The 25,828-nt window shown below is 49.4% G+C and overlaps 1 long non-coding RNA gene across 2 annotated transcripts; it reads right to left on the reverse strand.

Annotated features, from left to right (window-relative positions):
• Positions 1-6,316: 6,316 nt before the first annotated feature.
• Positions 6,317-25,819, reverse strand: LOC103348593 (uncharacterized). Of its 2 annotated transcripts, XR_007920154.2 has the most exons (6): positions 25,765-25,819; positions 13,483-13,699; positions 10,784-10,914; positions 10,460-10,552; positions 6,783-6,912; positions 6,317-6,556 (listed from the first exon to the last, which is right to left on the reverse strand). It is a non-coding gene; the product is annotated as an uncharacterized lncRNA (long non-coding RNA). The 2 variants fall into 2 exon arrangements; XR_516938.4 differs by lacking the exon at positions 6,783-6,912.
• Between the last annotated feature and the right edge of the window lie 9 nt (positions 25,820-25,828).

Genomic DNA, 25,828 nt, shown 5'->3' on the forward strand with positions numbered 1-25,828 from the left:
GCCCTCCTCGGTGGGAGACTTGGATGGAGTTCGTGACTCCTGGCTTTGGCCGCCTGGCCCAGGCCCACCTGTTGCGGGTAACTTAGGAGTGAACCAAGCACTGGATGATCTATCTGCTTGTCTCTCTCTCCGTCATTCTCTGTTTGTCTCTCTGCCTTTCAAATAAGTCAAGTCAGTCAAGATTCTTTTCCGGGGGGTGGGAGGGAAGAAGCCATACTGCCAATACTGGGCTGGTTTATTTATAACCCTGTTGCCCAGCACGCTGGGGCTCACTCATTCCTTCGCTGCCTCTTCCCCAATGTGCAGTGTGTGTCTGGGAGCTGGGGACTGCAGAGCTGAGAAACACACGGTTCCTGCCTGCCTGCGCCGAGCCGTGCCCAGCTGGAGGAGCGTCTCAGTCATCAGGGTGCAACGTGGAATAGGTATCGAGAGGAAAGCGTGGGAAAGAGAATGCTTCGTAAGGGAAGGGCCAACCCTGCAGGGCCCTGGTGGGTGGGTAGGAGTTCTCCACCGGCATGGTAAGTGGGACGAGGTAGAGGCAGTGACCCATGGTCAGGAACACAAGTGGCAAGGCCTGGAAGGGACACCAAGTGCTGGGATAGGGGCCGGCGTTGTGGCGTAGTAGGCTAAGCCTCTGCCTGTGGCGCTGGCATCCCATATGGGTGCCTATTCGTGTCCTGGCTGCTCCTCTTCCGACCCAGCTCTCTGCCATGACCTGCGAGAGCACTGGGAAAGGAGAAGTGAAAGAAGCTCCAGGCTGCTGGTTTGGGATCTGTTGCGGCCGGAGTGAACCAGCAGATGGAGGACCTCTCTCTCTCTATCTGTCTCTCTCTCTCTCTCTCTCTCTCTCTGTGTGTGTGTGTGTATCTCCCTCTCTCTGTCTGTAACTCTATCTCCCAAATAATCATCTAAAAAAGTGCTGGGATAATGGATATGAGTGGAGGAGGAGACACACACACGCGTGCGCGCTCACACACACATGACAGGTGGAAAGCAAATACCACCTCGTGATCTAGGAGAACTTCTTAGATCAGTAGCTTTTAAATGATTTTGATTATCCCCCACAGTCAGAAGTGCGGTGACGGGTACACACACACCCAGGCACACACCATCTGTCGACCACCTATCCATCGGAAACAAAGATCTATTACGCAAGATTGCATCCTATGGACATGTGTGCGTTCTGTTTTCCTATTTTCGATTTTGTTTTCAAAAGTCCGATCAGGAGTGAAATAAGCCAGCCCCAATGTAATACATAGCATGTGATTCCATTTCTATGGAATTCCATTATAAGCTAAATGAACCCGTAGTGATAGAAAGGAGATTGGGCTAGTGCCGCGGCTGAATAGGCTAATCCTCTGCCTGCGGCGCCGGCACACCGGGTTCTAGTCCCTGTCGGGATGCCGGATTCTGTCCCGGTTGCTCCTCTTCCAGTCCAGCTCTCTGCTATGGCCCGGGAGTGCAGTGGAGGATGGCCCAAGTGCTTGGGCCCTGCACCCACATGGAGACCAGGAGAAGCACCTGGCTCCTGGCTTCGGATCAGGGTGATGCGCCAGCCGCAGCGCACCGGCCGCAGTAGCCATTGGTGGGTGAACCAACGGTAAAAGGAAGACCTTTCTCTCTGTCTCTCTCTCTCACTGTCCACTCTGCCTGTCCAAAAAAAAAAAAAAAAAAAAAAAAAAAAAGAAAGGAGATGGAGATTGGAGATTGCCTGGGGTGTGGACTGGGTGAAGCAAGGTTAACTACTAGGGGCCGGCGCTGTGGCATAGAGGGTACAGCCGCCGCCTGCAGCATGAGCATCCCATATGCTCATCCATCCCATATGGACGCGGGTTCGAGTCCCTGCTCCTCCACTTCTGATCCAGCTCTCTGCTGTGGCCTGGGAAAGCAGCAGAAGATGGCCCAAGTGCTTGGGCCCCTGCAGAGGAAGCACCTGGCTCCTGGCTTCAGATCAGCTCAGCTCCACCGGGGAGTGAACCAGTGGATGGAAGACCTCTCTCTCTCTCACTGCCTCTCCTTCCCTCTCTGTGTAACTCTGACTTTCAAATAAATAAATCTTGAAAAAAAGAAAAGGTTAACTACCAATGGCAAAGAAATGGAAGGAAACCATCCCGGGAGATGGAGATGTTCGGTGTTCATTAGGGCGTTTGTTACATGGGCACATGCTTTTGTTAAAAATAAATACATAAAAACAAATGCACAGGAGGGAACTTTCTAGGGGTGGTGCTCATGTTCCCTATCCTGCGAGCGATTTGCATTCCACAGGTGAATGAATTTTGCCAAAACTCATCTAGTGGCACACTTAAGACTTGTACATTTCTTTGTACGTCAATTTAACATCAAAAAGAACAAAAACTGTGGACAAATATTGAACTCTAGTGGGTGATCTGCACTCTCTGCTGTCTGTAGCTTCTTGTTGGGAATGCACTTAAAATAAGATGGATTGGCAGATGGGCAGTGGAATGGAAAGAGAGGAAGATATGTGATAAAGCAAATAAAATAAAATGTTAGGACAATTCAACAGGGAAAGACCAGGCTTTTCCATAAACGGTGCTGGGGCAACTGGATATCCACATGCAAAGGAATGAATTTGAATCCTTACCTCACGCCCTATATAAAAATTAACTTAAAATGGACCAAAGGGGCCGGTGCTGTGGTGCTGTAGGTTAATCCTCCACCTGCGGCGCCAGCACCCCATATAAGCGCTGGTTCTAGTCCCGGCTGCTCCTCTTCTAATCCAGCTCTCTGCTATGGCCTGGGAAAGCGGTGGAAGATGGCCCATATAATCGTTGGGCCCCTGCACCCATGTGGGAGACTAGGAAGAAGCACCTGGCTCCTGGCTTTGGATTGGCGCAGCTCTGGCCATTGCGGCCATTTGGGAAGTGAACAGATGGAAGGAAGACCTTTCTCTCTGTCTCTCCCTTTCACTGTCTGTAACTCTACTTCTCAAATAAATTAACAAAATCTGTTTAAAAAAATAAATAAAATGGACCAAGGACCTAATTATAACAGCTAGACTCTTTTTTTAATTTTTTTATTTTTGACAGGCAGAGCTAGACAGTGAGAGAGACAAAGAGAAAGGTCTTCCTTCCATCGGTTCACCCCCCCAAATGGCCGCTACGGCCGATGCGCTGCACTGATCCGAAGCCAGGAGCCAGGCGACTCCTCCTGGTTTCCCATGTGGGTGCAGGGCCCACGCACTTGGGCCATCCTCCACTGCCTTCCCGGGCCACAGCAGAGAGCTGGACCAGGAGAGGAGCAAACGGGACAGAATCCAGCGCCCCGACCGGGACTAGAACCTGGTGTGCCGGCGCCGCAGGCGGAGGATTAGCCTAGTGAGAGATAGACTCTATTTTATTTTATTTTATTTTATTTTATTTTATTTTTTGCAAATATCTCGGATCAGGCACTTGTATCTTAGCTACCACCCAATGGTACAGACAAAGAAACAAACAAACAAAAAAGATAAACAAGACGTCACATCTATAAGCTTCTGTGCCTTAAAGGACACCACATGAGAAGCTGCAAAGAAAATCCACATAGAATGGGACAGAATTTTTGCAAAACTCATATCTGATAAGGGACTTGTATCCAAAACAGTTGAACTATTTTTTTTTATTTATTTGACAGAGTTATAGACAGTGAGAGAGAGACAGAGAAAAAGGTCTTCCTTCCGTTGGTTCACTCCCCAAATGGCCACCACTTCCAGTGCTTCACCGATCCGAAGCCAGGAGCCAGGTGTTTCCTCCTAGTCTCCCAAGTGGGTGCAGGGGCCCAAGCACTTGGGCCATCCTCCACTGCCCTCCCGGGCCACAGCAGAGAGCTGGACTGGAAGAGGAGCAATCAATACAAACAATAACCTATTTTAAAACAGGAAGAAGACTTGAACAGAGAGTTTTCCATTGCTGACGCCAGCAAGCAACAAAAGATGCTAAACACCATCAAGTAAGTACACACCCAGGCCACAGTGAGATGCCACTTCACACTCACCGGGGTGGCTGTACTCCCAAAGAAAGATGACAGCAAGTGCAGTGGAGCCCTCACCCACTGCTGCCGACACTGCTAAATGGTGATGGCTCTTTGGAAAGCAGCCTGGCCGGACCTCAGACAGCTGGGTCCACCGCGACCCTGTGATCCAGCCATTCCACATCACCTTGTACCACTGAACAGAAATGAAAACTCGTGTTCTCACAAAGACTTGCACACAAACATTCCTAATAGGCAAACAAGATAAGAAGGACCCGGATGTGTATCAACAGCTAACGAATACATAGATGTGTCCCCCTCCGTGCAAGAGATCTGATTTGGCAACAAAAAGAAATGAAGTGTGGATGCACACTGCAACGCGGATGAACCTCGAAAGCACTTGGTGAAGCAGAAGAAGCCACGCACACAGAGCCCCGCGTTGTGGGACATGTTCACAGTCGGCAAATACAGAGACACAGGAAGTACACCGGCGGTCGCCCATGCCTGGTGGGCTGGGAACACGAGGACAGGAAACTACCTGATGGCTAAGGAATCAGGGATGGAATCAGGTTGGAATCCCTGACTGCATGAGAGACACTGACCTGTACACGTTCAAAGGTAAGTTTCATGGTTTATAAATCGTACCTCCATGAAAGCGCTGAAAATGTTCACATAGGGACCAGCGGAGTGGCACAGCAGAGGTTGAGCTGTTTGTGATTGGCTCCACTTCCCATCCAGCTCCCTGCTAATGCACCCCGGAAGGCAGTGGAACATAGACCTAGTGCCTGTGCCCCGGCCACCCATGTGCGAGGCCCGGATGGAGTTCCTGGCTCCTGGCTTCAGCCTGGCCCAACTCCTGGCTGCTGTGGCCATTTGGGGAATAAATGCATGGATGGAAGATCTCTCTCTCGCTCTCGCTCTCGCTCTCTCTCTCTCTGCCTGTCAAATAAAAAAAATAAATAAAATCTTCAAAAAATAATAAAAATCTTCATGTGGCTATGACACCAAAAGCATGAATAAAAGGAAAAAAATGATAAATTTCCCTTCACCAAAATGAAACATTTCTGATCTTCAAATGACACTGTTAAGAATATAAAAACATCAGGGCTGGCATTGTGGTGCAGTGGGTTATGCTACTGTCTGCAGCTCTGGCATCCCATGTGGGTCCCAGTTCAAGTCCTGGCTTCTATAATTCTGATCCAGCTCCCTGCTAATGCACCTGGGAAGGCAGTGGAGGATGGCCCAAGTGCTTGGGCCCCTGCACCCACATGGGAGACCCGGAAGAAGCTCCTGGCTCCTGGCTTCTGCCTGTCCCTGCCCAGGCTGTTGTGGCCATTTGGGGAGTAAACCAGCTGATGGGAGATATCTCTCCTTGTCTCTCCAGCTCTGTTACTCTGTCTTTCAAATAAAATAAATAAATCCTTGAAAAAAGATAAGCCACAGACTGTGAGAAAATATCTGCAAATGATTTATCAACTAAAGAATTTATATCCAGAATATATATATCTTACAAAACTCGGTAAGAAAACAAACAATTCCATGTTCTAAAATGGGCACAATGTGTAAGTGCAGACAGAAATGTAGACATATAGCAAAGAAACCCGTGACAGATGCTTAAAGCATTAGTGATTAGGGAATTGCAAATTAAAACCACAAGGAAATACACATATTAGACTGGCCAACATTTTTTAAAATACTGATCATGCAAGGATGGGAGCAATTGGAACAACTAGTATTCTCATCCAATGCTGATGGGAAACTCGGAAAAAAAACACTTGGAAAATAGTATCTTAGGAGTGGTGCCCACTTTGCCACTCCTAGGTTTTCACCCCAGAAATCTGATAGCATGGATTCATTTAAAAAAAAAAAACTGTCTATAGATATTTACAGTGACTGCATTCACTTTTTTAGAAAGAATATATTTACTTGAAAGGCAGAGCATTAGAGAGGAAAGGGAGAGTCAGAGAGAGCTTGCATCCACTGGTTCATTCCCCAAATGGCTGCAACAGCCAGGCTGAAGCCAGGAGCCAGGAACTCCATCGGGTCTCCCACATGAGTGGCAGGCTCCCAAGCACTGGAACCATCATCCACGGCCTTCTCTAGTTGTGTTAGCAGGGAGCTGGATCAGAAGTGGAGCAGCCAGGACTTGAACCGGCACTCTGACTTGGGATGCTGGCTCCATCTGCTGTGTCACAACCCCGAACCCTAAAACCACTTTGAAATATTTTGTTTTCTTTTGCAAATTAATGGAAATGCCCCGGATGCCCCTTGCTGGTGAATGGACAAAGAAGGGCGGGCTCTCCCACTGCATGCACACAACCCCATGCGGGGAGCTCAGCCAGACTCAGGCTGCTATGTCCTGTGTGATTTTATTTACATGATAAACCATAGCGACGGAAAGTGGGGCAGAGCGTGCCAAGGGTCAGGTGTGGGAAACAGGGTCACCTGCAAAGGGCGTGGAAGAAGCTTCTGGATTGAGCGAGTTGTTCTGTGTCGTGATTGGCCTGGTGGCTTTTCAGCTATGCTTGCCAAACCCACGGAACTACACGCTCGAAGGGTCAGTCTTACTGTACGTAAATTGTGCGTTGTCCTAAAAAAAAAAGTAAAATAAAAAAATACATGCTAATGGTAAACCTAGATGGTGAGAATATGGCGAGTCACTGTACAGTTTCTTTCAACTTTTCAGAAGGTTTGAACTTGCTCATAATCAGATGCTTGGGATGAAAGATCAAAAAGATGTTGGGCGGCTGATAAAATAAATAAATGCATACGTGTCCCAAACAAACAAACACACGGAACACGATGAGTCATTTCACCTTTCATTCTTAGATGACAGGGGCTGGTGGGTTAAGCCACTGCCTGCAAGGTTGGCGTCCCATGTGAGCACCACCAGTTCGAGTCTCGACTCTGCTCCACTTCTGATCGGCCAGCTCCCTGCTCATGTGCCTGGGAAAGCAGAGGGAGATGTGGGAAGCATAGTGGAGTTCTGGGCTCCTGGCTTCGGCCTGGCCCAGCCTAGCCGTTGTAGGCATTTGGGGAGTGGATGGAAGATCTCTCTCTATCGCTCTCTCTCCTGTCACTCTGTAACACTGCCTTTTAAATAAATAAATCTCTTTTTAAAATCTTAGATAATAATAAATAATGAACAAGGTAAAAAGCATTGCAGATCACGCCCCAAGAAATGGCTTTCATAAAGCTACCAATGGGCGGTGAGAAACGCTGCTTTAGACCAGGCGAAGGCATCTGAACTCCACCTGGGAGAGCCTGGGGAGGCTGGGGCCTCTCAGAGCACGGACGGTGCTGGGCCATGTCCCCACTCTGGGCCCAGGGGCAGTGGGAGGGGCCAGGGTGCGGGTCGGGGGCAGCCAGGATCTGTCTGCCCAGGGAGGGCTCGAGAGGGAAATGACCTGGGGTACCTGGGGAACCTGCGCCCCAGCACAGGGAGCCTCTCCAAGGAAGGGAAGCGGCAGGAGGTGGTGGGCATTCTGGAAGTCACCGCAGGGCTCTCCTCAAAGCTCTGGGCTAGATCAGATCCAGGGTCTCCATGTGACTCTAGGTGAGGAGACCCCCAAAAAGAGCGGCAGATTCAATGCCCCACCAGCTTTGTCTCAGGGGCGCAGGGTCAGTCTTCAGTGAGCTCCTGGGGCAGGAGTGTGGCTTGGGAAGGCCGCGACCCCGTATCTGAGTGCTTGGGAAGCCTGACTCCACTTCCGATCCCAGCTTCCTGCTGATGTGCACACCCCGGGAGGCAGCGGGCGGGCGCTGGCTCAAGTACTCGGGTTCCTGCCACCCGCGTGGGAGACCAGGATGGAGTTCCTGGCTCCTGACCCCAGTCTGGCCCAGTCCTGTCTGTTGTGGGCATTGGAAGAGTGAATCAGCCAATGGGCAACATCTCTCTGTTTCTGTCTCTTTGCCTTTCAAATAAATAGAAAATAAATTTTTAAAAATTCATATAAACCCAGCTTCTAAAAAATTTAATTTTTTTAGCAAAATCAGGAGGCATTTTCTGCACCCAAGTTAATTATGGCCAGAAAAAGATTTATCCATGTGCTGATTGCTATGTTAGAGTTCCAGGTCATTTTCTCTTTCTTTCTTTCTTTCTTTCTTTCTTTCTTTCTTTCTTTCTTTCTTTCTTTCTTTCTTTCTTTCTTTCTTTCTTCTCTCTCTCTCTCTCTCTTTCTTTCCTTCTCACTCTCTCTCTCGATTTATTTATTTGAAAGTCAGAGTCACAGATGAGCGAGAGAGACACAGAGAGATCTTCCATGCTTTGGTTCACTCCCCAGATGGCCACAAAGCCAGGGCTGAGCCAGGCCAAAGCCAGGAGTCAGGGACTTCATTTGGGTCTCCCATGTGGGTGCAGGGACCCAAGCACTTGGGCCATCCTCTGCTGCTTTTCCAGGTGCATTAGCAGGGAGCTAGATCGGATGTGGAGCAGCCAGGACTCAAACCTGCATCCATATGGGATGCTGGTGTCCCAGGTGGTGGCTTAACCCGCTGCGCCACAGCGCCAGCCCCCAGCCCATTTCAAAGGGCTCATGGATAAGGAAACCCTTGCTGTTTAAAAGTGCGGGTATGGAAAGCGTCTGTTCAGACCCTCTTCGCCTTTGTCATAGCCGGTTCTTCCCGCCCAAGGTCTTGAAGTTCAAGGTGAAAACCCAGCGTCTCCCTGCATTCGTCCTGACCTCTGTGCCCTTCACCTGGTGCTCCCAACACTCGCAGCTCTGAGCAGCTCCTCTCTGCCTTTGCAGGGGCCTTTTCTCTCCCGTGGCCCCCTGGTGAACTCCTATTCAACCTTTGGCACCCCGCTGCACCACACCTCCTCTGTGGAGCCTTCCCTGGAGCCCTTCTCCCGTGGACAGGCACAGCGATGCCTTTTCTGCCTTTCCACCCATCCACATGTGCAGCTCCAAGTCTCCCCCCGCCCCGCCCCAAACGTACCATTCCAAATAAAACCGTCTGCTGTCAAGGCCTCACGGCCCAGATCTTAACAAATGAGTCCCTGCGGCCGGCTGGAAGGTGGGCAGCAGGGTGAGACATGGGGCTGGGAGGTGGGGGCCTCGTGGGCAGGGCAGACGCTGGGGGAGGGCTCCGGGGTCACGGAGACTGTGCCCAATGCACAGTCACGCAGTCTTCCCTCTGCGCCCCCTGCCCCAGGCCCCTGCGTCTGCCCACCCCTTCCTCCCCCAGCTCTTTCTTCGAGATCTTCCTGGAAGCGGCTTTGGCCCGGCTCGCCTAGGGCAGGGGTGAAGGCTGCCGGGCCAGATGTTTTCTCTCCAACACCCTTTTTCGCCTCCATCTGTGCTCACTTCGAAATGTGCACTGATTTATTTCCCAGCCTGGGCCTTCCTCCAGACTGTGAGTCTGAGGTCAAGAGCGCCGGGGCCGGTGCTGTGGCACAACGGGTAAAGCTACCACCTGTGGTGCTGGCATCCTGTAAGGACGCCGGTTCAAGTCCTGTCCATTCCACTTCTGATCCAGCTCTCTGCTATGGCCTGGGAGAGCAGTAGAAGATGGCCCAAATGCTTGAGCCCCTGCACCTGGGTGGGAGACCCGGAAGAAGCTCCTGGCTTCAGATTGGTGCAGCTCCTGCTGTTGCGGCCAATTGGGGAGTGAACCAACAAATGGAAGACCTCTCTCTGTGTAATAAATAAATAAATAAATAAATAAATCTATCTATCTTTAAAAAAAAAAAAAAGAGAGAGCAGTCTCACTGCCCTTGGCCTCCGGAAGACTGAGAAGGGGTTTCCTGACCATGAGACCAGGGACAAGTTTTCCAGATCTCTCAGAGCCTTGGTTTCTTTTCCTGAAAAATGGGACAGCAGTAATGCTAACTCTGTGGAAGCATCTTTGGGATGAAGTGAGCCAAGGGGGTAGTCCCTTGGAATAGTGCCTGCCACGTGTGTATGGCAGGATTCATGTAGGCTGCCATCCCGACTTTCCCCTGTTATCACTGAGGATGTGTGTTCACATTCCAGCTCCCCCTTTTCCCATTATAGAGATAGCAAATGCAAAGCGTTCACCTCCCCAGCCTCAGTTGGAGCTGGGACAAGCACATGTGACCCAGTCTTGAGCAATGGGATTTCAATGGAAGTGTGCAGGAGCCTTCTGGGAAAGTTTGGACATTGTCAGGGACGGAGGAGATGCAGAGCTGTGGCAGCCACATTGTGCCCGTGGGGGCTGGCGTCAACATGACGAAGATCTCAGGGAAAGGGTTTTTACGACAGTGCTGAGTTCCCGCCCCAACTCAGGAAACTCATGTCTTGGAACACTGTTAAATTAGCTCTGAAATCATCCTTACCACGAAGGCCACTTTTAGTTGAGTATTCTGGTATTAGCTGAAAATATTCTAGTAGGTACCTTACCATGGAAATTAGTCAGTAAGTATTGAAAGACGGTGGCAAGACAAAAATGCTGGCCTACTGAGGCCCAGGAAAGGGGTCTTGTGATGAGTGGCCCCCCACACCCCACCTCCAACTCTCTGTCCCAGACTCACATTAGCACGAGAGCCAGCTGCCCGAGAAGGTCACAGGTGGGCGACACTGCTGGGTCCCCTGGTCTGTGCTCCGTCCCATGGGCAGTTCAGCATCTATCGAGAGAAAAGAGGGTGAACACAGAGGAAGAGGAAGAGAAAGGAGGCAGGGAGAGGCGAATCCTTCCCCAGTGAAGGGTCCCAGATCCCCGGCCTGTGTTCCTGTTGGGTCTTAGCGCCTGCCTTGTTCATTTGGTCTGAAACTCTCCCACCGCCCCATAACCTAGGTAGTGTCATCGGCTTCAGTCTGCCCTGTGCCGGCCAAGAAACCATGCCATGGCTTCTCACCTTGCCTCACCTTCCCGGCTAACTCAGTTTTGGCGCGTTGTTCACTGTCTTGTGCCTGGGACTCGGCTTGTGCGGTGCTGAGCGCAGGTGGGCCCGAGCTACGCTTCGCTTGTTTCTTGTTAACTTTGTGGCTAGGGAAAAAAAAAAAAATTCGTGGGAAAGACAACTGCAGCACAGGTTTTGACCACAACGGCTGCCGGTGCCATGGTGGTGCAGGATGTCGTGGGGATGACGGAGCGCGGCTCGCGTGGGGCTTATGCAGTGCCACACTTCCTGGGCTGCAGATGGGAAGCCTGGGGCAGGCGAGGGGCTGGTGTTCAAGTGCGTCGTCAGGATCTGGCCCTCTCCTGTTGCCGAGACACATCATTTCTTGGCCCGTATGTCAAGGCACTGTGATTCTCTCTATCACCACGCGTCTGATTTTGCACCCAAGTCCGATTCGGGCCTTCCAGTCTCCTCCCTTCCTGGGCCGTTCTACTCACGCCATGCTTTCCAGGGTCCCCAGCAGCCACCGCTGCCTCCTCCTCCTTCTTATTTCAGAGAGAGAGAGAGAGAGAGAGAAAAGAAGAAGGAGGAGAAGGAGAGGAGGGAGGGAGGGAGAGATTCCATTTGCTGGGTCACACAAGGGAACTCAATCCAGGTCTCCCATGTGGGTGGCTGGAATCCACCTGTTTGAGCCCTGACCCCCGCCTCCCATGGTCTGCATTAGCAGGAAGCTGGAGTCAGCAGCCACAGTCAGGAACCAACACAGGCCCTCTGATGTGGGACATACGTGTCTCAATCACTAGGCCAAAAGCCAGCCTCCCACAAAGGCCTTCGTTTTCAAGTTCCCATTTAATCTCTTCTCTTTTATCACTCTGGTTTTTTTTTTTTTTAATTGGGTGGTGGTTGTTTAAAAATAATTTTTGTTGTTAAAAAAGAATTATTTATTTGTTTGAAAGGTAGTTACAGAGAGAGAGGGAGGGAGGTGGAGAGAGAGAGGGAGAGCGAGAGGGAGAGAGAGAGAGAGAAATCTCCCATCCATTGGTGCACTCCCCAAATGACTGTAAGGATGGATCTGGGTCGGTCTGAAGCCAGGGGCCAGGAGCTTCTTCCAGGTCTCCCATGTAGATGGCAGGGGCCCAAGTTCCTCTGCTTTCCCAGGCCATTAGCAGGGGGCTGGATCAGAAGTGGAGCAGCCGGGACATGAACCAGCCAGCACCCATATGGGACACTAGCACTGCAGGCGGTGGTTTTACCCTCTGGGCCACTTCGCCGGCCCTGTTGTTCAATTTCTGTTTATTCATTTTACTTGCAAGGGGAGAGAGAGAGTGAGTCTGGGTCTCTCACGTGGCTGGCAGGAAGCTATCCCTCGCTGCCTCCCAGGAAGCTGGAATCGGGGTCAGAGCTGGGACTTGGACCCAGGTATGGAGTCTGAGCATCCTAAGCAGTGTCTTCACCGCGACACCACTGCCGCCCCCGTCCTCACTGCTCACTCTCCTCACTCACCGTTTCCTCCTACTTCTCGGCCTGCTCTCCACGTGTAAGCGTCCGCCACGTTCTCTTCTAGTCCCGTTCAGACTCTCCTGCTTGCCTTGTTCATCTGCAAGCCCACATCTCCCTTCCTGGATGATTGAACCCCATCAGAACTTTGTATACCCATGCAGGGACATACACCGCGAGAGACTGCCCCTGCCCAGTCTCTCTTCCCAGGAGCAACTTCTAATGATAACTGAGTGGACCAGGGCAGTTCAAGCAGTCTGTGGAAAACAGGAGTTAAATATAAGGGTGGGGTGGAGGTGCAGTGCAGCAGTGAGGGGCCTGGGGTTGGATACCCGCATCGCATCCGGGAGTGCCTGGGCTTGTGTCGGCCTTGGATTCCAGCTGCCTGCTAGTGTGCACCCTGGGAGGACAGCAGGTGTTGGCTCAAGAAGCGAGGCCCCGACCACTGACCACTGAGGTGGGAGACACAGGCACACCAAGAGCAGTGCTTTGCCAAGGATTTCCTTCATCTGGTCAAGTTGACACTTCAGAGTCACCTGTTGACGTCCGACAAGCTCCAGGTCTTCTAGGCCGGCATGTGACAGCTGGCTCCCAACTTAGTTTCCCTGTACCATCACCCTTAAGGGCCCTAGGTGGATCTGGAAGATTCTGGTTTTACACTCTGGTTTGTACAAGAAACCCAACTACTCTGAAGCCACCATGCTCACCACAAAGGGACGCCTCCTGGACCAGAACTGAGACTTCCCAGCCAACAGGGGAGCTAGGCTCCAACGTGTGACATAGCCAGAGCCGTTCCAACCGGCTCCCGCCCACTTGCGTCCCCTGAGCTGACGCCATGTGGAGCAAAGACCAGCTGGAGAGAAAAATAGTTGCCAATCAATCACGTCTCCCACACGAACTCGGCTGCCTTCTCAGCCTTGCACATGGCTGCTGCTCTTGTAGCCATACTGTGCCTGCTGCGTCTCTGCCTGGGTTAGCTTTCCTCCTCCTTAACTGTTTCCCTCCATTCAAGGCTCATCTCGATGCCTCCTCTGCTATAGAATTTTCTCAATTATGTCAACTCTGAATTTGGGGTTTTTTGGCCAGCTCTGGGGCAACAGTGTGTTTGTGCCCACCATGCCTTCACTCTCCTTTTCTCACTGGGACAGCACATCAATTTTCTCAATAAACTATGCCTCCCTCTTTTTAGTGAACTGCCAATCAAGTTGTCCACTTACCTCTGACCAGGGTGGGACATATAACCTGAGTGGGCCAATAAGCTGTGAGCTTGTGCTCTCTCTTTCTTCCTCTTTACAGAGCAAATCTTCAGAAGGACGACAGAGAATTAAGGACAGATCACATCCTGCCTAGATCTTCGTCCACCGCTTGCTGGCCTGGTCTCCCAAGCTTCTCTGATCCGTGACCAGCTTTTCCTTTGAGTCCTCTGGGCCATCCCTGCAGCAGGAATGGGAATGTTCACCAAGGATTCTATCTGTTCCCGGACATTTCCCAAGCCCTGGGCAGGTGGGGCAGGCCACGTGACCAGTCCTGGTCAACCATGTTAAGGGAGAGAGGGCAGAGGCAGTTAAACACACCTGGGCAGACCCTGGCCTGGGCACCGCTGAGGTTTTGTGCCTTGGATGCTACGGCGACAGGACGGGGGAGGCTCCATCACCTGGGGTTCCTGAGTGAGTGCAGGGCACAGCCTGTTGCTGTCCCCACAAGAGATCTGTCCCGTGACCTAGAAATAACCGCTTGGGGACATTTGTGACAACAGCATGACCTAGCCTATCCCGGCTAACGTCTACCCAATACTTGTCCAATACACTCTTTCGGCTGAAATGACCCAGAGCCCGTTTCCCACGCTGAAAACCATGGAGCCGAGGAACGGAGCCAGCAGTTAGCAGTTTTCCCCTCGTCACTCGCACCACGCACCTATCCTGCATTCACTTCTCAGCTGACAGCAGCCTGCGCACCGCAGTGAGTGCAATTCCTCTTCGCATCTGGCTGCACGGCTGTCCACTTACAAGGCTCTTGATAAATATTTGTGAACGTGAAAACAGAATGAAAGTGAAAAACCTCATGAGTCAACTAGATACTTTCTTTTCAACTGTGGTTGTCTAATCCATTTTCAAGGGAGTTTCTAATGAAAAGGGATTAAAAATTAAGATTACATCTCTTTTTGATGATAAGGGTGACTATACAATAATATATATTCCATCATACTATAATTGATCATTGTAGTGTCCAAAATGTTCTCTTTTTTTAAAAAAATATTTATTTATTTGAAAGATGGAGTTACAGAGAGGCAGAGGCAGAGGTGGGAGGGGGGGTTTCCATTGGCTGGTTCACTCTCCAGATGGCCACAACGGTCGAAGCTGTACCGATCTGAAGCCAGGAGCCAGGAGCTTCTTCCAGGTCTCCCACATGGGTGCAGGGGCCCAAGGACTTGGGCAATCTTGTACTGCTTCCCCAGGTCATAGCAGAGAGCGGGATCAGAAGTGGAGCAGCCGGGACTAGAACCGGCACCCATATGGGATGCTGGTACTGCAGGCATCAGCTTTACCCACTACGCCACAGCGCTGGCCCCCCGAAATGTTCTTAAATGGCAAAGGGTAAAAAGTTTTGAAACATCCCAACAACAATATTCATGGAGCTCTTTATGTATACATGATACAGCATGTAGGGTTTCTCCTTCTTCACTTCCACAACCATTCCCAGTCCTAATCTGTCTCTAATGTCTTATGGACAAAAGGAAAAGTGGTAATCAGAAAAAAAATAAAATTAAAAAAAGATCTCAGGAAGCTCTGATCCAATGAAAAAGAACCATAGAGGAGGAAGTTCCTTGTTTTTATCCATTTAAAAAAAGATTTATTTATTTTATTTGAAAGTCAGAGTTCTAGGGAGAGGAGAGACAGAGAGAAAGATCTTCCATTTGCTGGTGCACCCCACCAAACGTGCACAACAGCTAGGGCTGGGCCAGGAGCTTCTTCTGGGTCTCCCAAGCACTTGGGCCATCTTCTGCTGCTTTCCCAGGTGTGTCAGCAGGGAGCTGGAGGGGAAGTGGAGCAGCTGGGATTTGAACCGGGGCCCATATGGGATGCCGTCCCTGCTTTTATCCATTTTCAAAGAAACACACACAGGGACAGGTGTTGTGGCACAATGGGTTACACTACTGCTTGGGATGCCTACATGGACATTGAAGTGCCTGTTTTGAGCCCCAGCTGCTCCACTTCCAACCTAGCTTCCTGTTAATGTGCCTGGGAAGGCAGTGGAAGATGGCTCAAGTGCTCAGGTGGGCCCTTCCACTCACATGGGGGATCTGGATAGAGTTCTGGGCTCCTGGCCCCAGCTGTTGTGGACATTTGGTGGGGTGAACCAGTAGATAAGATCTCTCTCTTTTAAATAAATAAATGAGTAAATAAATAACAATTAAAAAATAAACACATGTAAAGAGGAATTGGTTTATAATCTTCTCTCAACGAGAGAAAAGAAAATGGAGTGTTTTTGTTGGAATAAGCTTGAAGAGCATGGGATGTGGGGTACGGGACTGGATTTCAGCGAGCTATAGAGCAGGGTTTCTCATACTTTCACTTTCCCTGGGGATCTTGTTAAAGCAGCTGGGGCCTCTGGCTCAGCTTACTGGGGGTCTCATACTCCCAGGCGCCTGTGCTGGCCGTCCCACTCCCACCCTGCCCCCAGCAGACCTAGAAGAGGAAGTGTGATAAGAATCACCACCACAACTCAACGCCTCAAAGGCTTGATTTGGGGTTTTGATTGCCCTGCCCAGAATCTAGATTTTGGTCGATTTTCTTTAAGTCAGTGAGCAAATCGCTCTTTGCTTGCATCTTCTCTGGAAATCACGTCTCTGGTAATTTCACTGATTTCTGGAAAAGGGTTCAGAGCACAGGTGCAGGCAAAACAGGCGTCTCAGACATGAGAAGCAGGTGGAATGAGGAGAGTGTGTGCTCTCCTGGGCACTGGCTTTCTTCTGGGCTGCTTTTCTAACAAGACTGGCCACGTGTTTGCTCGGGTTGTTAAAGAAGGTGAGCATATGGGGACAGCCTGACAGAGGGAGAGAGATGGGAGCAGCAGATCCTAGAATGAAGAGCTCTTAGTAATCTTCCTTGCAAAAACAGAAGCCCTAGGTGTCCGACTTATCCGCAGGGACACCGCTCTGCTCACCAAGAAAAGACACGGAGTGCTTAAGGTAGATCAGGCATCACTCAAAATTGCTGATAGGAAGGGACTTTAAAACATCTGTGGAAAAATGCCATTACAGGGCAAGTTTATTTTGGTGCAAAAACATTGAAATCTAGGTCAGCATTTTTTCCTTTTTAAAAGGTTTATTTATTTGAAAGTCAAAGTTACACAGAGAGCGATCTTCCATCCACTGATTTACTCATCAGATGGCCACAATGACCAGGCTTGGGCCAGGCTGAAGCCAGGAGCCAGGAGCTTCATCTAAGTTTCTCACGTGGGTGCAGGGGCCCAAGGATTTGGGCCATATTTCACTGTTCCCCAGGCCATTAGCAGGGAGCTGGATTGGAAGTGGAGCAGCCAGGACTCGAACCGGAGCCCATATAGGATATTGGCACTGCAGGAGGCAGCTTTACCAGCTACATTGGCTTCAGTTTTTCAATATATACCTTTCCCTTGAACTTTCTGAAGACCCTTCTAACAAAAACCAGGGAAAATCTTTTTTAAAAAAATGTTAGTTCTTGAGGCTGGCGCTGTGGCGTAGTAGGTCAGGCCTCCACCTGTGGTGCTGGCATTCCGTATGGGCACTGGTGCGAGTCCCGGCTGCTCCTCTTCCCATCCAGCTCTCTGCTAGTGGCCTGGGAAGACAGTGGAAGATGGCCCAAGTGCTTGGGCCCCTGCACCCACAGAGGACACCTGGAGGAAGCTTCTGGCTCCTGGCTTCAGATTGGCCCAACTTCAGCCATTGCAGCCATTTTGGGAGTGAATCAGTGGATGAAAGACATCTCTCTCTCTTCTCTCTCCCTCTCTCTCTATCTGTAACTCTGCCTCTCAAATAAATAATAAATAAATCTTTAAAAAATATTAGTTCTCAAGGAGAGAACTTAGTTACATGGAAAATTCACTTATATATAATCCTCAAACGATGCTGGATAAATACAGCTGTAACTATATCCCCATTTTATGTGCCTCTATCTATATCTATCTATCTATCTATCTATCTATCTATCTATCTATCTATCTATCATCTCTACTATCTATCATCTCTTGATCATCAATCATCTATCTGTCATCTATCTATCTATACTTGTATATAGGAGAGAACTTAAAAAGTTCATGGCAAAGGCACATTATGAAAAAATTTATACACAGGTTTCAAACTATTTGCACCAAAATAAACACCTTTTAAATTTTTTATGTATTTTCATTTTATTTGAGAGGCAGAGAACCATCGAGAAAAAAAGAGAGCTCTTCTACCCACTCACCCACTGTTTCACTCCCCGAAATGTTTCCAACAGCTGGGGCTGGGCCAGGTGGAAGCCAGGAGCTAGGCGGTGGAAACGTGAGTGGCAGGGACTCAAGTACTCCGGTGAGCACCTGCTGCCTCTCAGGGTGCCATAAGCAGGAAGCTGGAGTTGGAAACTGGAGCCAGATAAACTTATTAAAAAAAAAAAAGCTTAGTTATTCATTCATTTGAATGAATTCATTCATTTGAAAGGCAAAGTAACGGAGAGGAAGAGAGAGAGAGAGACAGAGACAGAGTTGGTGGGGGGAGAGAATCTCCCATCCACTGGTACATCCAGGGTGATAGGAACCCCAAACCCCATTACTTGGGTGTCACCAGCTACCTTCCAGGATGCATTAGCAGGAAGCTGCATTGGAAGCGGCACAGCCTGGACCTGCTGCGCCACAACGCCTGGCCCATTTGGGGACATTCGCTTCCATGTTTGCCCTGTGTGACTTGGGTTGTGATGCCCTTCCTTGTACATCCGCTTTTGTGTGCATCTCTTATTACCCACAGAGATCCCCAGAGGTGGCATCACTGAGACATAGAACACATCTGGTGTCTTGACAGGTGCAGCCAAATGGCCTTGCACAAAGCTGGGAAAATCTGTGCTGCCCCTAGCAATGTGCACATTTTCCAAGCCAGCGTCTGAGACTTCTGCTGGCTTGAAACTTAGGAATTCTGACTTTTGGGGCTGTCCCCACCCAACTAAGATAGTAAAGTCAGAGGATAGCTCTGCCCTCGAGCCCTTACAGGGTGAACCTGGCTTGGAATAGAGACCGGCTGAAAGCCTAATGGAGAAGCAGGCTCCTGCAGCAGGCGGCTGAGTCTCACTTCACTGAGGCCAAACCCCCGGCGACAAGCCAGCCATCTCCACACCTCCCTTCCGTTTTGTGTCTATCAGCGTTGCTGGCCATGCCAGAGCTCCAGCCTTCCTTGAGCCTGTTCTGTTTCAGAGGGATGCTTGATTCTAGAACCATGAGTCAAAGATCTTTCAACTCTGTTAAGATCTGTCAACTCAATTCGATGTGCGTTTTGTCTTTTGACCAAGATGACTCATGAATACAAATCTCCCAGTTCGCACCCATCCCCTCCATGGGGTCAAACTTCACATTGCATGAATGCAAAGTCACGAGAATACAGTGATGCCCGTAGCAGGGCCTGTTGTGAAGAGGGGTAGACCTGGGACCACAGCAAAGTCTGGTCTCCAGTCTCTCCCTTTCCATGCTAGGCTCTCCTTAGTGTCATGCACTTAAACACTTTTTTAAAGTATGCTTTTCATTCTTTTTTACATATTCTCCCTTCTCCTAGTATAAATTTAGAAAATATACAGGAAAGTAAAAATAAAAAGAAACCATAAACCCTGGCAAGCATCCATTTTCCCACCATCCAACAGGAACCACTGCTATGCTTTGGCATTGTCAATATTTGAAAAATTACACAACTCCACGAATGCATTTTCATGTAATGTCAAAAGAGAGCTAAATCAGATAAACTTCATATCACGATACACCACTGCCACCCCAATCTCCCTGCCCCTTTCCTAAGGGCCTCTGCTCTGAGTGTTGCAACAACCTTTCCAATACGTGACTATAATCCATATGTATATATTGATCCAGTGGAGACTGTCGGCTACTTTGCACCAGCGGCAATCCTGTGGTCTTGTCATTTTTGTGTCTTGCTTAATTTTCCCACTCCCCTTTATGCCTTCAAGATTTATCTGTATGTGGGGCCGGCATTGTGGAGCGGCAGGTTAAGCTGATGCTTGGAACGCTAGCATCCCACAGAAGTGCCCATTTAAGTTCTGGCTGATCCTGCTCCCTACTAATGCCCATGGGAAAGCAGCTGATGTCAACACAAGTGCTTGGGCCCCTGCACCCATGTGGGAGACCTGGACGGAGTTCCAGTCTCCTAGCTTCCTGGTCCAGACTTCTGCTGGAGCCATTTAGGGTGTAAACCAGCAGATGGAAGATCTCTCTCTCTCTCTCTCTCTGTCACTCTACTTTTCAAATAAATCTCTCAAAAATAAAAAAAATTGGCCAGCGCCACGGCTCACTTGGCTAATCCTCCGCCTGCGGTGCCGGCACTCCAGGTTCTAGTCCTGGTTGGGGCACCGAATTCTGTCCCAGTTGCTCCTCTTCCAAGCCAGCTCTCTGCTGTGGCCCAGGAAGGCAGTGGAGGATGGCCCAAGTGCGTGGGCCCTGTACCCGCATGGGAGACCAGGAGAAACACCTGGCTCCTGGCTTCGGATCCTTGGAGCGCGCCGCCCGTAGTGGCCATTTGGGGAGTGAACCAACGGAAGGAAGACCTTTCTCTCTGTCTCTCTCTTTCTCTCACTGTCTGCCTGTAAAAAAATAAATGAAAATAAAAAAAGAAAAAAAATTATTCTTCCATGTAGATACTTTGTGAGTTAATGCATTCCTTTGATTGCTATAGGACTGACCACATTGTACACCCTAAAGTATGAACAATGAAGATTTTGCTCATTCGTTGCATTATGAATGGCTGTTTAGGATGGTTCACCCAACATGGCTGCACCAAACCTCCTCCAGCAGACAAGGGAGCGTTTCTCCAGTTAAGGCCCTAGAAGCAGAATTGCTACATGAGTCTTTTCAATTCTGCTAATACCAAATTGCCCTCCAGAGAGGCTGTAACATTTACAACCCCACCCTGAACAGTGTGGGTTGCTCCTCACCCTTGGCAGCACTCTGTCATTTTTATGGGGCAGATGTTGGCACTTTTTTTTTTTTCCTGCTAATAGTAAGGTTGAACATCTTTCACCATTTTTTTTCCATCTGAGTATCTATTTCTAGAAGATTCTTTTGAATCTTGACTCCATTTTTGCATATGCATTTGTAATATCAAAGGGCTTGCTATTTAAATCTTCTGTTTTCTCCTTGGTATCAAGGCTGGATTAACTTCATCAGACATGTTGGGCAGCTTCTGCTACTATGTTCATAGTCTGCTACAGTTTGTGTAATAGCGTTTTTGTTGTTGCTGTTTTTCGGGTGGATCGCTCCAGCAGAACCATCTTGGCCTGGGCCTCTGGGGAACTGAAGCAGCTCCTCTATATATTTCAATCCCGCTAATGATTATTCTACTTCTGCATCCAAGTTTTGTAGATTGTAATGTTGTCAAAAATCATCTTTCTAAAGTGATTTTTCAAAAGTATTGGCATAAAGTGGTTTATAAAATACTCTTGGGCTTTCTAAAATATTTATCTGGTATGTCCTCTTTGCTTTTTGTAACAGTTTATGTTTGTGTGTTTAAGCAGAAGTTTGTTGCTTTCATAAATGTTTATTTATTTGCAAGGCAGACTAGTGCAGAGGGAAGGAGGGAAGCTGGATTGGAAGCAGAGTAGCTGGGACTGGAGCTAGCACTCCAATGTGGGACGTCACCATCACCAGTGCTAGCCTGATCCACGGTGCCACAATGCCAGCACCTGTAAGCTTTGTTTTTTATAGTCAACTACATTTTATTTTGTTTTCCATTTTACTCATTTCTGCTTTTGTATTATTCTTTCTTTCCTTCTGCTTTTTTGGTGTTATTTTTTTGACCTCCAAAATTGAACAATTAGTTCCTTAAAGTTTTTTGTTTTGTTAATGAGTCCACTTCATGCTGTAAAGTCCCCTTTAGTGTTTAGCTGGATCTCCTGAGCTTTGTTCTGAATTTCTTTGCTGTTCATTTCTAAATATTGTGTAATTTCCAGATTGGTTTTCTTTTTAATCTGTGTTTTTCAGTTTCCAAATGTATGTTTCTTTTCTTTTTCTTCTAAGAATATATGATAACATCTTTTGACACATTAAAAGGTATAAACATTAATAAAGTGAATAACTGTACACACAAACCTGTATCATCACCTTGCCTAAAAAATAAAACTCAAATTTATGCTTGAACATTTAAAAAAAAAGTTTCTCTTTCCTAAGTTATAGATATAAACGGTAAAAAACAAAAAAGCAGTCTAACTTCCTGGCTGCTTCCTCAGAAGCAACTGAAGTCACTACTTTAAGGTGTGCTCTGTCTGTTGTACGAGTTTCCTTGGGCTCCCTTTGTGTTGCGAATTTTTAATTTTACTGTGCTGCGGTTCCTGAATGTGGTCTATAGATTCTCTGGAATTTACTGCAGGTTTCTTTGTGGCCTAACACCTAGCCAATTTCTGTAAACGTTCCAAGCATGTTGGAAAAGAACAGATGTGCCGAAGATGTTTTTTGCAAAATACAAACTTGATCATGTTCCGTCTCCTCTGTCAGCTTCTCTGGTCCTCTGGTAGATGACCAACGACCTTGGCATATGATCTGGCTCCAAGCTACTTCTCTAGTCAAGGCCTCGGCCACCCCGTGGTGTCCTACAAATTTATGTCTGTGTCACTATCAGGCATTCTAGGGTGAACAGAGAATTTCTCCCAGCAGTCCAGGAGCAGGTGGTCCAAGGTCTGACCCATCCCAGGGCTTACTCAATGAACTCATCACACAGCGAGCGGTCTTTGGGGGTCCAGTCACCCTGTCAGGGGCCACTCCCACATCATGAACTCCGGCCCTCGCCTCTTACTTCTTCCTGCTCAAGTGGACCCACCTCCCTGAGACCTCGGGCTGCGAGACTCTGCTATTCTGATTTGTCAGCACTCTCCCTTCTTCCTGGTTCTGCCTGCCCAGACTGTCGGGAACCCCTTCAAAGTAGCATCCTCCAGCAGCTCTGCCTTTGACAATCTGCTGCATACCTCCAACCCCAGCCCATACCACGACGAATCCCAACCAAGCAGCTGTTCTGAGCCCTCTGGGCTGGGCCTAAGAGATTGAGGGAGGGGCCCCCACTGTGGTGTAGTGGGCAGCACCAGCGTCCCATTTGGGTGCCAGTTTGAGTCCCATCTTCTGATCCAGCTCCTTGCTGATGCGCCTGGGAAAACAGCAGATGGCCCAAGTGCTTGAGCTCCTGCACCTGTGTGGGAGACACAGAAGCAGCTCCTGGCTCCAGGCTGGCCCAGCTCTGGCCATTGCAACCATTTGGGGAGTGAACCAGCAGACGGAAGACCTTTCTCTCTCATTCTGTAACTCTGCCTCTCAAATAAAATAAATAAATATTAAAAAAAAAAAAAGATTGGGGGGAAGATACTTTCTTAAAATGACACAATTCTACATGAAAAAAGTATTTTAAAAATTATTTATTCAAAAAGACAGAGAAACAGAGGGACAGAATGACAGAGCTCTGACATCTGCTGGACCACTGCCCTAATGCATGCAACAGTCAGGCCTGGAACTCAATCTGGGGCTCCCACGTGGGTGACAGTCTTCGGCTACCTCCCAAGGTGCACGTTGGCAGGAAGCTGGACTGGAAAGCATAGGTGGGACTCGAACCCAGGCACTCCGATAGGGGACGTTAGCATCCAAAGTGCTAGGCCAGACATCTGCCCCCGGATCAGATACCTGTCAGCTCTGCACACAGGTGGTCTCAGCCTTAGCGGAATGTTGCTTGTGAAATATGGTGCATGTCCCAAACCTTCCAACTGCTTTCTTGAAATCCCCTAGCATCTCTTCAGCCCCTTTATGTAGCAGAATGATAGTTTGCTATTTGATGGCAAAAACAGAAAGCATTAGCAGGGAGCCTTTGCTGACCTATTTTTTTTTCCTCTTTTCAGAAGTGTCTTACTTCCAGCCTAGGGCAAGAGTAACCCTCTCTTTTCTGTGGGTTTAATTGATCGATTGTTCCCTCTGCTCTGGTCCTCAAGTCTAGGTTGCCACAACTGTGTTTCCTGAGAACAGTCACCCACACTCCCTCTCCATTTCCCCAGCTTTCCTTCCTCAGCCTCCTTGGGAGTGCCATCTGGTGACACTGCTTTCACTGGCCATGGCCAAAGACAATAGTAAAAAAAAAAAAAAAAAGTTTAAAGGTCTTAATTGGCTTTCATTCACCACCCTCTGAAATGGACCAGGTTCGGAGGATTCTGGGGCTGCGGTTGCTCAGACGCAGGGACGGGCAGAAAATACAAATGAGGTACAGAGACGGCTGGCTTGGGTCCAACTGCGGGCTTTGGCCTCATTGGAGTCAGCTGTCCAGGGTGAGTGACTGAGGCTCTCAGCCGGTCTCCATACCAAGCCAGGCTGCAGCAAGTGGCTTGGTTCACCCGGTAAATGCCACGGAGGCACAGTGTTTGTGGAAGCTTGAACTGGACACAGATCAAATTATTCCAAATCACTGGCACATCTTTCAGGCCTCTGCAGAGTACTGACAATTCTGACTATGCTCCACTTAGCTGGCCCTGGCTTCTGTTCCTGGGCCTTGCCTTGTCTCTCGGTACACACCAGGAATGCACCTGCTTCATTACAGAAGGGGATGGTCTTGCCCAAGTCCTAAACAAGTGCTGTCAGGTGCACGTTGGCCCCTTATCACCGGACTTCCCCCTTTTTCAAGAGCAATCGGCTATCCAGGCTGCTCTGTGAAATGCCTCACCTTTAAATACTGATGAATGGAATTTAACCAAACAGTGCAGGGCAAACCAGACAATGAAGTTCTTCCTTAGGGCTGTCCTTTTATTTGTCCACAAGGCAGCTTGTATTAGTAATCTATCTTATGCTTTCAAGGGCTTACTCTGTGCCAACATGCTTCTAAGTGCTTTGCTTTTTTTTTTTTTTTTAAAAAAGATTTATTTATTTATTTGAAAGGCGGAGTTACAGAGAGGCAGAGAAAGAGAGAGAGAGAGAGAGAGGTGTCTTCCTTCCGTTGGTTCATTCCTCAGGTGGCCACAACGGCTGGAGCTGAGCCGATCTGAAGCCAGGAGCCAGGAGCTTCTTCTCAGTCTCCCATGAGGGTACAGAGGCCCAAGGACCTGGGCCATCTTCTACTGCTTTAGCAGAGAGCTGGATCAGAAGTGGAGCAGCTGGGACATGAACAGGTGCCCATATGGGATTCCAGCACTGCAGGTGGATGTTCTACCTGCTATGCCACAGTGCCGGCCCCTAAGTGGTTTGCTTTTAACCTTCACTTAATATAACAGCCCTCTCAACAAGGTGCTTTTATCACCCCAGCATTAAGATGAGCAAACTTGGGGCCAGCGCTGTGGCGCAGCAGGTAAAGCTGCCCCCTGTGGCACTGACATCCCATATGGGCACCAGCTGGAGTCCTGTTGGAGTCCCGGCTCCTCCACTTCCAATCCAGCTCCCTGCTAATGCACCTGAGAAAGCAGGGGACGATGGCCCAAGTGCTGGGGTCCTTGCACCCATGTGGGAGACCCGGAAGAAGCTCCTGGCTTCCGATGGGTCCAGCACAGGCTGCTGTGGCCATGTGGGGAGTGAACCAGGGGATGGAAGATCTTTCTCTATAGCTCTGCCTTTCAAAAAAAAAAAAAAAATCTTAAAAAAAAAAAAAGAGAGAGCAAGCGTGAGTGCTCTGACGTCCATCTGAGACACTGAGGGTGAGGATGGCGATTCGGGCTTGACCACCTTGCTGCCAGGTTCCAGCTTCTAACGATGCCCTCTCCTGCCTTCCCCAGAAATGCGGCCTGCAGAGGTGCGGGGCTTCTCCAGGACCACCGCGGCAGCAGGCAAAGCTGCCAGCTGGGGACTCGGGCGGCGGCTGCGGCCTCAGAGCTGGCTGAGAGCAGCTGGGAGCATTCCTCGGGGGTGCAGCCCCGGTTCCCCAAAGCCGTGCGCTCACTCCCACTGCGAACTCCGTGAATCCTCACCCGCCTCCCCGGGTTAAGTCGATGGCCAACATTTACACTCGATCTCAGCCGTCCGGCCAAGAAGCGGTGAGGGCTAACATTTAATCAGCGCTTTCCTGACGCTGAGCAGTTGATTTTTCCCTGGAACTACTAAGATCCCATCTAATGGAAAAACACACTGAGGCTCAGAGCAGCGCAGGAGTCAGGATTCTCTCCTCGCTGTGCGACCCGTGGCACAGAGATATCCCAGGCCGCACGCAGTTGTTCCTCAGGGACTTCCGTCAGGAACACCCCCGCAGGGCCGCAGCCGGAGGGAGCCAAGAGGAAGCCTGTTCCCGTAAATACTGAAAGCGGCGGGAAACCCCGTAACTCCACACCTACCGCACGGATACCGGAACACCAAGGAGGCGGCGCGAGCGGGAACACAGGAAGTGCGTCACTCTGT

This window comes from Oryctolagus cuniculus, chromosome 19 (genome assembly GCF_964237555.1).
Source record: "Oryctolagus cuniculus chromosome 19, mOryCun1.1, whole genome shotgun sequence".
In the NCBI taxonomy this organism is placed as follows: Eukaryota; Metazoa; Chordata; class Mammalia; order Lagomorpha; family Leporidae; genus Oryctolagus; species Oryctolagus cuniculus.